Here is a 442-nt window from a genome sequence, read left to right as displayed (position 1 = left end):
TTCACGAAACCGGACTTTTTTCCCAAGCTCGGCGCGGTGGGGAGTCGCTTTCTACAAGGAGCGGCGACGAACTTCACGCTCTGGGAATGTATATGAGGGAGGGAGTCGGGTGGAGGGAGTCGGGTGGAGGGAGGGAGGGAGGGAGGGGGTCGGGTGGAGGGGAGGGGAGGGGGAGGGGGGAGGGAGGGAAGCAGGGAATGTGGGAGGGAGGGGAGGAGGGTGTGGAGAAGGGGGAAGGAGAGAGGGAGAGAAGGCAACTGGAGTAAAAGGGATGGGGAAGGGGAGGAGAAGAGGCGACTGGGGTTAGAGGGGGAAAGAGGGGAAACGGAGAAGAGGAAAAAGGGAGAGTGGGAAGGGAAATGAGTATGGAGAGAGAGAGAAAGAGATGAGAAAGGAGAGGAAAGGAGATAGGAGGACTAAGGGGAGGAGGATGGAAAACGAG

The sequence above is a fragment of the Penaeus monodon genome, chromosome 34, assembly GCF_015228065.2.
Source record: "Penaeus monodon isolate SGIC_2016 chromosome 34, NSTDA_Pmon_1, whole genome shotgun sequence".
NCBI classification, from domain to species: domain Eukaryota; kingdom Metazoa; phylum Arthropoda; class Malacostraca; order Decapoda; family Penaeidae; genus Penaeus; species Penaeus monodon.
The sequence above is the reverse complement of the archived record's forward strand: the minus strand, read 5'-3'. Positions refer to the sequence as shown.